At 40.5% G+C, this 13,473-nt stretch overlaps 1 protein-coding gene across 5 annotated transcripts in view; it reads right to left on the bottom strand.

Moving 5' to 3' along the window:
• The window catches only part of MICAL3 (microtubule associated monooxygenase, calponin and LIM domain containing 3), a 150,978-nt gene that overhangs the window by 9,321 nt on the left and 128,184 nt on the right, over nucleotides 1-13,473 (bottom strand). The gene's annotated exons all lie outside the window — the stretch shown is intronic.

The following is a 13,473-nucleotide window of genomic DNA, read 5'->3' as shown; positions in this document are numbered from 1 at the left end:
AGCTTTATCAGGACCATGCTCTTATCACCATGGAAGCATCCACTGATGGTAAAAGTGTCCTTCTTAATGGAAAAGAATTTCTTCAGACAGGGAGCATCACAGGGAGAATCTGATTAACATGGAACCAGCTTGCCAGGATCTGCTGTGTCAAGTATGGTGAGTACACATGTACTCAGACTGTTGTGCTTAGCAGGGAAAAGGCTTTTTTACATGGATAGAAAAGTGATTCACACCAGGGTCTGCGGCGGCAATGACCAACTGAGGGCTTTGCAGAGTTAAAACAGTAAATTTAAAGCTCTCCCTTGACATTCTCATTTCACAAAACATTTTGGAACTTACAAGTCCTGTTAGTATTGGTGATTTACTGAATCTTTTTCGTCTTTTCTGTCACCCAGTGAAGGACAAACATTTCTCATCTCTAAAATGGTTCAGCTGTTTTAACACTGAGAACTTGCTTTTCAGCTGCGCTTAACATAACAGAGATAATCAGGAGGAAATAATCAACATCACTAATAGTTACAGGAGAACATACGCAGCAGGAAGCTGATGAGCCTGAAACATCAGAGGTAGCAGAATGGAACACTTAGCGCTCTCAGTGCACAACTGCATTTATAAAGGGGAGGCATTTCTGTGTTGGGAAAATGCATAAACTCCACAATAATACAGTAAGAATAACGCCTATTTTGGAGAAGTCAGTGGAGCTTCATGTGTGTTGTTTGGAGGCAGCTTTACGGAACTAGACAATCGGCAAACTGGGGAGGCTTTAGAAGGGACCATCACAGAACTAGACCAGCACATGGAGGACACGCTTGAGTGAGAGCACATCGGCTTCAAAGCCAGCGACTGAGCAGCGCAGCTTTCTCAGAAAGAAACTTCTGTACTGGGAGCAGGAAGCAGAAACATTAGGAAAGGTGTCACAGCTGGCCATGAACAGTTACAAATAAAGCATCGTACTGACTTTAGTTGACAGAACCAGAACCTCAATTCTAGCTGTTCAGAATTTTCCAACTTCTTCATTTAAAATGAAATATTACTAGGGCTTTTTTTTCCACAATTGCCATTTCACAGATTAGGTTACAAAAGAAAAAGCAAACAAGAAAACCCCAAACAGCAAAGGCACTGTGAATAATAAGCTTCCATACAGAACTTTTAGTGAATGATATCTATTATATCTTTTATTTCACATCCTATTTTATTCAACATGAATTCTTCTATATATGCTTTAATACTCTAACTTGGTCCTGGGGGGATCAGGAGATGGACATTTAACTATATGGGAAAATCCACTTCAAGTTTTCAGGGTTTGAGATTTCATTCAGAGTTGTGTGCACAGGGTGCTGATAACTCAAACACAGCTGTGTTTATACATTTCAAAGCATGGACATACCGGCGAGGAATTCCCAATTTGCCATATCTGATCTGAAAAGAAATACCTAGTATGTGAAAATGCCATTCATCTCATTGTGACCTGACCACAGCTACTAACTTCCGTGATCAGTGAGCAAACAGTTTGACGCTAGGAGAAGACTCATCTTTGGCCTCCAGTAAAAAGCCACAGGACCTACATAGCAGAAGGCTGTAATACAGAACCCACTCCTAGCAATTGTGTTTTCTTTCCTTTGCTACCAGTTGTGCTATTTTTTTAACAGAAATACTATCCTCCCACTCTTGTCTAAGGAAAACATGTCCTTGAATCAAGTTTCAAAGTCCATGGTATCTATAATAGCCCGCCTACTGAAAATGTTGACATTGCTTTTCAGTAAGATAATGAACATAAACTATACTATTAAGATCATTTCCATTTACTCCAGATGTAAATTACAGTTGCTGCAGTGCATACAGGTTATACGATCATTACAATTGCTTTAGAAACAATGTCTGTCCAGCCCAGGATGATTAGTGAGGCTTTAAAAAGTTTTCCTTATGTACTGGAGGTTATAAACAGCAAGGAGAGAGTGAGGTGCAACCTGAAAACTTACCTCTTATGGTTCTCTAAAGCTGTGAAAACCACACCAATTATAGTATTATGCTCTAAAATATGTATAATGCAGTAGAATTTTAAATATATTTTTAAAAACTTCTCTAAGGTGATAGTGATGAAAACTGCTTCCCCACCCTTGCTAATAAAGATGGATGATACTTATGGTACAGATACTATGAGCAGACTGAAATAGGAACTTTCTAATTATAAGACAAAAGCTATTTCATCATATTTCCTGAAATGGAGAAGGATTTTTCACTGACAGCAGCAAATCTTTAAGTGTATTCCATGTCACGCATTTCACTATGCCTTCAGATGAACTCTTTCAAGAAAAGGCCACTTAACTGTTTCAGAAACAGAGAACCAAGGAGAAAAAAGTTCATTTGATAATTGGAAAAAGCATCCCCTCAGCCAGCTGATAAGTTTAGACAATGAATCTTTCAGATCACCTGATCATTCACATTCCTGTCAAGGTTAATTTTTGAAAAAATACAACTTTGCAGCAAGAGCTCTCACTGTGTATATTTATAGTCCAAGACAATCCTGGGAAAAGGCTGAAGACATCCAGTACTATTAAAAGAACTATGCAATTCACAATATGGTGTTAAAACCTGTCTCATCTACCTTGCCCTTATCACTTGTCCAATTACATAATGAAAATCCTTATAGGTCTTCTTCTTTGTCCCAAAGCCATCACTAATCCTACAGTATATAGTAGTACTATTATGATGTTATTGTTTAGAGAAGAGACATCAAAACCTCATAGGCCCATTAAATTAAAACCATGATCATCTGTGCAAGACAATTCTACTGGCCACGAGTCAAGGCCAGGTGGGAAAAACTCTTTTGATAAGCAAATAAAAATCAGTAAATAAAAAAAATCCCCTCCCCTTTCTGCTTAAGTTTCCCTCACAAGCAAAATCCCCAGGCCAGGTCTGGTGACACAGCTCTTCATCCCCAGCATGGCAAGAGCGCAGCCAGCAGCAGCAAGACAAGGTCCCCACTGCCCTGCTGAAGTAGTTCACTCAGAAGGAGCTGAAGGGTAAGAGAAGAGCCATTTCTGTGACTGTTCACTTCTTAGGTTCCCTCTGTGCTGTCAGCAAGAGTCGGAAGTATAACTATAGACTCTGGACAGAAAATTATCACTTTCTCCCCCATCCCAAGAGAGGGAAAATCACCAACAGACTGTGTTAATCAGTAGTTATTCCTTTTCAGTGCCACAAGCCAGCTTTTCTGAATGTGTATAAAGCCCTCAAAGCTGACATCAGGAGCCCAAGGCAGAGGCATTCAGAAGGGCACCTGGGTGTTTGGTACAGAGCCAGGAGAGGAAAGGAATGTGTCCAGCTCCCGAGCACACTAAACATCCTGGAGAGGTGGCAGCTCTGCCTTGCAGATTAGTCACATCCCAGCAATAATGTGACTGGAATTATCTTGCCTTCCTGAAAAGAAACCTCTCCCAAATCTTTCCGGGAAATCTTTCATGCAGCCATGACAAGACAGACCTTGTTTGCCATTGCACTCTTGAGAGATTGCTGGCTTGGCTATGGTGGTGGGAACCAAGAGCCAGGCCAGGAATACCATAGCTCCCAAGCCTCTTCAAAACAAGGAACAAAAATTGTATAGCCACCATGAAAAGGTACCTTATTTTTCACTGTACATCGTTCTTTGTTACACAAGCTACACTGGACTGTTGTCTTCTTTTCAACTTTCCATTTACCTATTGTTTAAACAGCAATACTTAAGACTGGTTTTATTCTTTTCTGCTGTAGCTATGTAACACTTCTTCATAATCTGAAGCACAGTAGTAAAAAGGATCAATCAGGATGAAGAAAGCACAGCAGAAAGTTTGGGATGGCAGACACCATTATCTCCAAGCTACAGCTCACCTTCATCCCCTTCACTATTTGCCTATGGTATGAGAGCTATGATGATTTCTGAAAAGTGGTGAGCCACTGCAAATCAAAATGTCTTGAACAGATATAGCACAGTCTAAAGAGGATCACATGCTTTGCAAGCTTTGCATACAAAGACTTCGATTTCTGTATCACTGGCTAACCAGGGCAGTTTAGAAATCAGCAACACTGAGCAGGAGATCTAGCTCTGAGGCTAACCTCATTATGCTGGTACTTGACCTCATAAGCTAGGAGCACGTCACTTTAGATATTCTACTAATAAATTCCATCAATTTAGCAGGCAGATCAAGAGCTCTGATTTTAACTCGGTGCTTAAAATAAGGATCAGTCCAAAAGAGATCAAGACAAATTGTGCAGAGATCACAGGAAATATCCTCTTTCCCACCTTTTAAAAATCAGTTATGGTCAGAAATCAAAGTACTGAAAATCACACATTCCAACTATATGATTCAGTGAAGCTGTTCAACAGCAGCACTGCAAAAGAGCAAGAACACAGAAAGCCACTTCTTGAAGAACAGCACCCTGACAACTGTAGGTATTATAAAGCTGATGGCCAGGATTTTGACAACTATCCCATAAACACATTACTTGGTGTGTCTGAATTCCCTGTTTACTGAAACTGTGTCAAAACCAATTTCCTCTAAAGTACCATCACTAGAAGAAACCCGTGGAAAACTCATAGACGATTGAATTGTCATGCAAACTGAACCACACATTTATTCATTCAGCAGAAGAGAAAAAAACCCCAAACAACAGGTAGGGAGAGGAAGTAAAATTAGGGAAAGCGGTAGTTGGAGCAGAATACACACACAAATGAGTGCACAGAAGGCTTTGGCTTCTAGTAGACCTCACGGCACTTCAAAACACAGTGAGAAACAGTACTCTGGCCCTGTCTCCCAAGGCTGTTAGTTTCTGCGTGCAGAAAGAAGCAGGTAAATGATATTTGTGCCTCCAGTACCTAACAAGTACTCTATACTTATCAAGTTCTGCTTATCAAGTGCTCTTTCCTGCTCCAAACTTACAGCAAAGAAAACATGTTACCAGTTCGCTTCAGTGTGAAAAGCAGCTGCAGACTGCAAAAACAATGTTTATCTTACAACTCCACTCGTCTTCCAGGAGAGATGTGTTCGCCAATCATGAAAAATAGGACTGTTCCCACTTGAGTATATCAGGCTCCAGCCCTGCAGAGTTAGATCTGCAGGACTTCAAAGGACATAGTTCAAGTATTTTAAATAAGTTAATAAAAAGTGAAGTTGTTGTAGGGTATGCTTTAAACAAAGTACAAAGAATAATTAAAAAAAAAAAAAGCAATTGCACCTTTTCCCCCCATTTACTTATGTTCATATGGCTCTTGTCAAGAAGGGAGAACATACATTTGAAATCAGCCCTATCAAACACACCAGCTCTGTTCCTTCCATCCCTCTTGCCTGTCCCAGCATAGCTCAGCTAAGAGCAGAGCAAGATGGGAGTGGGGGGCTCTTTCCTCAGGGATTCTCTCCTGGGTGCGAGGAAAAGGAAAGCGCTCATTTGAACGCAGAGGGAGCAACAGAGGTACTTTCCACAGGCAGATGAGGAGCAAACTGGGACAAGGAACTGATGTGGGTAAGGAGGAACTGAGGCTGGGACTAATTAAGTAAGGAGACTAAGAATGCAGACTACTAAAGGAGAAGAAACAGAAAAAGGGAGAAGGGGTAAGGAATGAACGGAGAAGGCAGATTTGTGGAGAAGATATGACCTACAAATTGCCAGAGAAATAATGCTGGTTAGGAGAGGGGGCAGAGCCCAAACATTTTGGGAGAAGGCCAAAGGCAGCGATTGAGACTGTGGGGACTGAGTCACTGAGGAACAGAGCAGGGGTGAAAGACTAGGAACAGCTAGTGGGGAGGAAGAGGAGGTCTGAAGGGTAGAATACTAGGATTTGTTCGTCAAGAAGGTAGGATTAAAATTAAATGCCTGAGAAGCTGAAACTGAGACTAAGAATGAAAATGGAAGTGGGGTAAGGAGCTCTGGATGAAAAAAGACAGGATCAGGATAAGGGCCATATAGAAAGAGGGAATTAAATGGACAAAGAGCATCTATCCACCAGACCACTTCCAGTGTCTGGCTCAGAATCCATGTCTCATCACTCCACAGCTGCCAGCAAACATCTGTGAAATCCAATGACTGTGTCCCAGTTCCTCTCCAGGAGGATCTCCACAGGGGATGGCAACCTAGCAGTTGCTACCAGTTATTCCGTAAGGGCAAGAGACAAAACTCTGTGCAGTAGATCTAAAGGTTATAAATCCGTTGATATAACAACATAATACAAAATCTTAATGTCAGTTGACTTTGCAACCTCTGTAATGTTCTTTTAACATAACCACATATACGATATACACATAGGAATAATTACTCAGAATTGAACTGTGACCATCTGTAGCGAGAAATGAAACATCTGCTTTACAGCAACAGTACATGACATTTTACAACAGGAAGAGAGGATTATGGCATCTGAGCAGAGCAATGTGGGTAATTAAGATAGCAATGTGTAATCCTGCAAACTGGAACTTGACCAAGGATATCAGAAGTTACCACTCCCTTACAGAAGTTGCTGCGCAATCTGTAACAACTAATTTAAATGCAACTCTCATTAGTGTAAAGAAAATCCAGAATAAATAAATGCCCTAATTATTCAAAAAGTTTTACCAACTTACAGATAACTTTTCAAAGTATTTTGCAATTTTGCTTATCATTCTAGTGACAGCATGACTCCAGACTCACGCCTGTGCCTCAGAGACACAAGTTTCCAGTAGCATAGTTAAGTACACAGCCATCTTCGCTGCTTATAGTGCTCAGCAGGACCATGCAGCCACACGGCGCTCCAGGGATGTTAATGGCACTCCACCCAGCTGCAGCATCCTGTGCAGACATGTTCGTTCTGAAGCTGAGTTCTAAATCTGCCACTGGATGGTGACAAGGCTCATAAGAGCAATGTATCCCTTCTGGCTAAAGTGTTCTGGCAGCCCGAAAAGCAAATGTAAAGCAAATCACAGAGGCAACAAAACAATACTATAAAAGCCACATACTACAGGCAGGCAATATTGGCTCATTGCAGGTAAAGGGATACTGCCCAGGACAGTTTTTTAAAAATTTGTTTTGAAAAAGGTATTTTTGAGATGAGCAGAAACTTGATATCGTTTAAAAATATATCAACGATTTTTTAAAAACGTGAACATTGTCTCTGACTGTTGGAAGCCCAAGTAACTGAGTCACCACATAAATAAAACCAACCTCTTATGGAAAATCAAAAATGACCACTGTGGGGTGACTGTCCAAGTTCAGAGAAACAGAAAAATCAAACACACAAAAAAAGATAAACAGTAAATTCAATTTTCAATTAAGATTTTCTGCAACACAATTATTTTTTAAGTGACAGTGTCCCTTTAAGTAAAGATTATTTTGCTTTTCTTAAAGCCACTATTAGTGATTTGGATGGGATTGCTGGGTCTACAGAGGCATTAGGAGGAGAAGCAGGAGGAGGGAGAGGTGTAGTGAAAATAGCATTAAATAGGGATAAGGGTCTGTTAAGTGTAATTCAGCATCAACCCTTTTACAGCTCCTACTCTACACACATACACGTATGGGCCAGCCCTGATGGACATCACTAGGAAGAGGGTTTAAAAGTCTCTCTGCAGAAGATACCCCAGGAAGAATGCCAAAGGGACTCAATAGTGAATGATGCACAGGGCTAGCAGAGGACTATCACATCAGAATTAGCACAGGGGAACCAGGCAACAAATTAATTCTATGAAGGAGAGAAGTTTTCCATTTTGAAACTTGACTTTAGGTGGATATTCTGAACTCAGGTGGATGTTCTTCAATAAAAGCCTATTGTGCCAGGACAATTTGGAGTCATTCCCAGCAGACAGCTACAGATAGGCACTCTGCAGGAGAACCTCCCTCTTGAGAAAAAGTGACAGGTAAAAGCCTGGGCAAGATGATGTTTGAAGGATCAAATGCAGAACACAATGAAATCAGGGGAAGGCTTCTAGTGATGTGTCTTCGGTTAGGCCTAGGACATGTGGATCTTCCACTCTGCGGAGCTGGACTGTAATGCACACTCTCAACAAAATCACAGCTTAGATCAAGCAACTTTATTTTCTTAAAGACAAATGAAATGAGACTCTCAGATGAGAAGACAACCAAGTGGAGTATGGATCTGCTGACAGATGTGTTCATTTTGTAACAGAGTGATTAAAATAGCAAAGGGAATGTTAATCTTCAAGATGGGCAAATGCTAAACAAATGGCATTTGGAATCCCAAAGTTATCCACCTACTAAGGGATTCAGGAAGCAACAGTAGTTAAAGAAATGCAGAACCATGTTGCAGAGTAATGACCAGATTATAATTGCTTGTGAAAAGAGCTAAACACTGTAACATGTGCTTAGCACTAAATGAGATATTACAAAAAAGAACAAAACCAAAACAACAACAGCAACAAAAAAACCCAACTCAAAACCTAGCAAGAAGCTTATTAGCTGTGTAATAATGCAAACTGGGCTGACTGGAAAATCTAACAGCAGATTCCAGCAGAAATGACTGGAACTCTTAACAGAAGATTCTCTCCCAACCTTACGGTAAGACAAAACAAGAAAGAAGGAAGTATCTGTAATCTACATTTTTTTCCAAAGTCCCTTGAGGGAGCACTTTGTTTTTGTTAGATCATCAACACACTCTGGCTTTTTTGGAAGAAGTAAACAAGCCACAGGAGGGGAAGAGGGAGGCAATGGCATGACTAATCCTCTTGGGAGCTGGTTAGTTCTGCCATCCCCTTCGTGTTAAAATATTTTCCTAAGGAGGATTTTGATGGTAGAGCTGGACTTTGCAGAGAAGCAAAAAACAGAACAGCCCTCCACTGCTAGCAAGGGAAGGTGGCTAGAGTGAAACCCGTAAGTAAATTTGGAAATAACCAGCACTGGGGAAAATAGAAGAGGGAGCCTCACACGTGGTTTGCGGAGCCTGCCAGGATCTCTTCTTCCTGAGCTGGAAAAGGGGTTCTGCTATAGCCAGACAGGTGCAAGGGCTGTTTCTTCTTGTTTGTGAGCCAAGGATGGGAGAAGTAGGTGAAGGGAGGGGTGGGGAGGAGTGTCAGCAGGGTTAGTGTCAGCAGGAGGTTCAGCTATACATACCACCCAGATGCAAGTCGATGAGGTCACTGTAATAAGACTCTCCCCAATAGTCTACAACAAGGAATTGGTGGAGACAGAGTTATTGCATCAGATATCCACCCTAGCCCCACACAATCAAAGCAATATATGAGAAAGAGACATATAGACAGAAACAAAACAAAAAAAGAGGCAAACAAGAAAAATGCCGCTATACATGTGGGCACATATATACATATATATAAAAATTACATGTCTCTTTCTCTGTATATATACATATATGTACACACACACACAAATATATCACAAACATTTATATTGGGAAGATGAGAAAATTCCCAGCAGGCAGGCAAGGACTTCCAAGGGGAAATAGAAACAGAATTAAGAAGTCTGCACAGAGACACTTCACCTATTTCAGTCTGCACCAGTACCTGGCACTGACGTCTTCCCTGTTCTTGCTGAGAAAAGCAGAACTAATCTTGTTGCTGCCATGCTGAGCAATATGTCAGAAGGAAACAGTGTCACTTTTTAGGTCAGCTTCAGGGAAGGTGCAAAGATCGATTTCTTGGAGGAGAGTCAGTGGAGGATCCATGCATATGGTGTATCGGTGGAAGGCACTGACACAAATGGCACTACAGCAAAGTGTAAGGAACATGCGGGAAAGTGTGGGTACGTGTGTTTCTGCTAATGCAGTATCAACGCCAGAAAAGAACCCGCACAGACAGGAATGTGCAGAAGAGACATGTACATCCACAGCTGCTAGAGACAGGTACACCACGAGTCCAGCGCTGTGTCGTGTCTCCGTGGGGAAGGGACAGATGGGAGTCCTGAGAGCACTGTTTCTCTCTGCATATTATTCTCTGGATGTAAAGAGGTGGCTCTTAAATTTTTCAGTGTTGATCCGCCAGTAGGAGACGTTTTCCCAGCTCTTAAAAACGACTATCAAAGTTTATGCTAGAGGATGATAAGGTGGGGGGAAAGGTTCCAGGGATTTCTGATTTGACATATTTTTAAGTTAATAAGTGAAAAACTGAAACATCCACACAGGAAATCAAAGTCATAAAAGTATGTCCAAACAGGCGAATGCACTACAATATGAAGCACTGTTACATTAATAGCAATCCCATTCAAGGTGTCTCTTGGGACACCACAGAAAAATGGGAAAATTCTGCATTGAGATTATGTTTTACCTTTGCAGTGAGATACCATGATGCAAAAAAAAAGGAGATGAGGTGGGGGGAAAGGAAGAAAAGGGATAACAAAAGACTAGACCACCTGTATATAACAAACTTGACATCTGAAATAGAGCCCACGTTGTCACTTGAAATAGAGCTTACATGCCAAATCTTTCATTCTTGTTACGAATGCAACTATCAAAGGCTGAGATTTTCATAGATAATCACAGAGAATATATTAAGGCAATTAAGTAATCACAGGACGTGAGATCATTTTCTGAATCAAAATTGAAATGTTAGATTGAGCATTCAGCTTTTAAAAGAATAAAAGACCAACCGAGCCTTGCCTGAGGCTGAGACATTTTAAAAAAGGAAAAGACAAGGAGGTAGCCAAGAAGGTGCAATTATTTTGTCAAAATTAAAGTTAACAATGACCTCCAAAACGTTTCTGAGTCTGATTGATTGAATAGATAGTATCATCATATAAACATTCCAACTTGAAAACTACCAGATAATGACTGAAATTCCCAGAAAGAACACTGAGGTATGTGCACCTATTGCTAGGATCTAAATTAACTGTAATCTCTCAGGAAGACAGCAGGGCATCACCTTGAAGAATTTATTGACAGTCTTCTCGATATAAGTCACTTGGCAAGAAGATATTAAAGATGAAATGGGAAACAGAAGCAAAATTATTCTAAGTAAACCAATTCTTACCTATAGTACTGGTTTTTGTTCTTACCAGTCTAACTGAAAAACACTTTTTTCTAAAAATGGGAAGAGGTCCACAGGTCAGAGATCTGAGGAATTAAAGTTCTTGGAAGACCTCTACAAAAACAAAATCTGAAATTCTTCACAACCAGGAAAGATGACTAACAGACAACATGCTAAAATGCGATAAATGACATAGAGATGTAGTTCAGATGGTCTTTTCTACAACAGAAAAAGAAAATAATCATTACAAAGTAAAGAATTCTGTTTCTTCCATCAGGATTTTCATGTATTTAGTAGCAAGAAACTACTATTATATTATCTAAAACTTCATATTTAAATGCCTAAGTCAGCAAGTGATTTGTTCCTTCCCTACAGAGGGGGAAGCTGAATAATCCCCTCATTATGGAGCCTAATATGTTCTCCTAGAACTGTTAATACCAGTCGCTGTCTATGGGACGGCCGTTACTTCAGTCCTGCATCACAATCCTTCTCTATTTATGTGGACATGGTATGTGCACAGGAGGCACACCTCCTACCCTCCCTCATTTCTTCCCCTTGTACAAGCTTATTAAAAGGAAAAGATATTTTTGTTTTAGGTGACAACACCACTTTACACACTGCGCTTCCCTAGTTTAACTTTTGGTTACATGGTTTCATTAGTGGAGGGGCCTCTCGGAGACAAGAGCATGACATCACATGACAAGAAAATTATACTGGACTCCTGAATAATGAATGGCTATTTGAGGCAGAAATTATTTGTACATATGGAATTTGATGTCTCGGATTTTAAAAAATAAGAAGAAATTCAGTTATTTTATTGAAAACATACGTAAAATGTCCATGCAAGTGTGGCTAGAGAGGTGAAGGATGGAATTCATACTCTTGTGTTTCAGACAACACAGGTTAGAACATGCTTCCCCTTCTTCCCACCCTCCCACCCCCCAACATAATGTGTTTCTTGTTAATCCCTGAAACCACTTGAAGAGGTGAGGCTGGTGAATTCTTTATGACAGAGTTACACTTCTGTAACTATAACATATGATCTGTTGATAGAAATATGTTGTAAGAACAAAGCATACCCTAGAGACTTCCTGAAGAAAAGATACTCACTTTGTAAAGAAAGAGTGACCAACAATTTCATAATTTTGCTAGGAAATTCACAAATATACAAGCTCATCTAAGATTCCATTTTGGGAGAACTGGGAATAAGAAATTAGTTTAATTCTGCAGTTGTTCACGTAAAATAGCAATTCTTACTCTTGGTCATGTTCTCTGCATGTTTTTTACGCATTTTTCCATCATTTTTCAATGAGAGAACTTCATATCATAAAAGATGTTCTCTCTTGTGCTGACACGTCTTACGTGAAAGTCATTTAGCAGCTGAGTAAACAAGACGGACTTCCAGATGAAAAGAAGAAAAAGGAAAAGAACAATTAGAAACGAGAGAGGTGGTTTTACTAAGTGCAGTAACTGGCAGGGCAGAGAACAGAGCGGGCCCACACAGAAATACACAGTGTAAGGAAGGAGGCACTACCACAAAAAGGTTTTTGCACAAGGCTAATTTTTGAACCAACAAATGAAAAAGCCAGTCAGATCACAAGACCAAAGTCCTCGAGATTGGTCTCCACACTTGTAGTACCTATTTGCTTTGGTAACCACTCAGTCCTGCCCTCACGGAGCATCAAACGTACCTAACCCAGGCTGAGCAGTAATTGGTCACAACAGACTTTTCCTCTGGTGACCTTCACTGCTTGATCAAGTTCCATCTTCACAGGCAGAGCGATCGCTCCTCAATCCAAGCAACAAACCAAAATATTTTCCAAACACCTGTCCAACTATGACCATTTCCAATCTCTGATTTTTGTAATCAGGGACATAATCCTGGGCCTGTCAGGTATACACACACTGCATTTGCCTGTTGGATATTTGACTCCTTGCAATCAAGGATTATTTTTTCCAGAACATTATGCTACTATCAGAATTATCTGAAACAAGTACTCCTCCACTCTTGTGCTTTGCCAGGTCAGATGATATTCATTTAATTTAATTTCAAGTACACATAACTTTCCTTTAACAGCTTGACATGGATACCTTTCAGAACACGTGTGCATTTCTGTTCTGCACAACTTTCTTGGAAGTAGCCAGTGTGCTGGGCTGTGCAGCGAGGAAGATGTTCTGTGATGGTCCCTTGCAAGGACGCTACCTTGATAATCCAACACAATAAAGAAAGCACACACAATTTCACAATTACTTCCTTAACACACAGACAGAGTTCTCTTACTGCGGCAGTTTTTTGTGAATTGCAGCTAGGAAACCCCTGCAATTTTCTAGCTGTAATATCCAGTTATGTGCAAAAATGGTCATTCACCATTATTCATAGTTTGAGGATTATCTCCTAAGCCTGAGGCAAAGACAAGTGAACTGAGTCTCTGCCATAGGGAAGTCCCAGTATTAGAAGAAACACAGGAACCACAAAGGCCTCAAAAAGATAGTAGGAAAGGGAGAATGGATTCACATTGGACTCTGTTTCTAGGCTCTAACAGTC

Source organism: Nesoenas mayeri (assembly GCF_963082525.1).
Source record: "Nesoenas mayeri genome assembly, chromosome: 1".
NCBI classification, from domain to species: Eukaryota; Metazoa; Chordata; class Aves; order Columbiformes; family Columbidae; genus Nesoenas; species Nesoenas mayeri.
The sequence above is the reverse complement of the archived record's forward strand: the minus strand, read 5'-3'. Positions and strand labels throughout refer to the sequence as shown.